Here is a 1,569-nt window from a genome sequence, read left to right as displayed (position 1 = left end):
GTAGTGGCGGCGGTCTGGAATTTTCCGACGGCCGGTTCGGAGACTTTCCGGCCGGTTCTCAGGGTGAGGCCGGCGGCGTTGGATCCGTGACGGAAAGAGTTTTCTGGGGATATAAAATTCCGGCGGAGGGCAGTCGGAATTTTGGTCGGAAATCGGGAAAACCAAGGCTGCCCGATTTTAGGGTTTGGAAAAAAAATGGTGGGCTATTGGCTCTAGGGTTAGAACAAAGTGCATGATAACGTGATGAAGAATAAAGTGTAGAGACAAAGAGATAGCAAAAGAGTCATCTTATTCATTGATAGGAGCCCTTTATATAGGGAATTACACAATACCAATATGGTAAGGATATGAATACATAGATCTAGTCTAACTACATATCCTATTGGCATAAGGCCAAGGCACACATAGAGAATATCCTAGAACAAAGTCTTTATTTTTGAGATTTTTTAGTAAATGGTATACAGTAGCAGGTTTTCAGTAATTTAGTGTAGTATCAGTTAATTCTAGTAGAAGTAGTAGTAGGGCTTAACATTCCAGTAGAAGTAGTAGCAGGGGTTAACATCCCAGTAGTAGCACAAGTATGCTTCGACAATCCTCTAGTTCTGCTACTGCTTTATCTTCCACTTCTGCTACTGCAATTATCCACTTCTACTACTATTGTTTGAAGATTATCCTCCAATTTTGCTATTGTCTTATACTCCAGTTCTTCTACTGCCTTATCCTGTAGTTCACATAAAGCTGGTACTATCTACTGAGAAACTCATTTTAAGTTATGCTATCGCAATCATGTTCTGCTATTTTGCTACTGCACTCCCTGAACTCGTATTTGTATTGTTGTGCTACTACATTATTACTCGTTCGAGTCTGCTACTATACCCAGTCATCATCCTTGCTACTGGACTAGTCATTGAATACATCATCCCTGCTACTGCACTGCTCTCGTGTTGTTGTGCTACTACACTTACTGTACTCAAGTTTCTCATCAATTTCAAAATGGAGCAATAACGAGAGCAACCATGTTAAATGCCCATCTATCCCAAATACCATAACCTACATTTATACCCATTACCCAAGACTATTACTCCAAGCCTCTCAACCCACATGCTAGCTCAGATGCATTACCAACACGAACATTTCTTTCTCTCTGAATTATCAAACTTCTTCTCCTAATACATATAGCCTTTTGCTTAATTTTCACATAAGATCCACTCATCGTCATCCCTTCCAAACCAATCGGAAAGTCATCGGTAAAGAAGGCATCCAGAAGTTTCATGAAGCTTACAAGGCCTCCATCAATTGCCAATGCCATGAGCCCAGATCTGATCTCATCACTGACTTGATCCATGAACCGAGGTGTGATCTTGAGTTAGCCTGAGGCATCTCGACCCCTTGAGCCCAAGTCGAGCTATCCTCATATCATAGATTTGTCGAGAGGAGGAGAAGGGCGAGGAGAGAGAGAGAGAGAGAGAGAGAGAGAGAGAGAGAGAGAGAGAGAGAGAGAGAGAGAGAGAGAGAGAGAGAGAGAGAGAGAGAGAGAGTAGAGTAGTAGTAGTAGTAGTAGTAGTTAGT

This window comes from Fragaria vesca, linkage group LG1, assembly GCF_000184155.1.
Source record: "Fragaria vesca subsp. vesca linkage group LG1, FraVesHawaii_1.0, whole genome shotgun sequence".
Classification (NCBI taxonomy): domain Eukaryota; kingdom Viridiplantae; phylum Streptophyta; class Magnoliopsida; order Rosales; family Rosaceae; genus Fragaria; species Fragaria vesca.
This window is presented reverse-complemented; position numbering follows the sequence as displayed.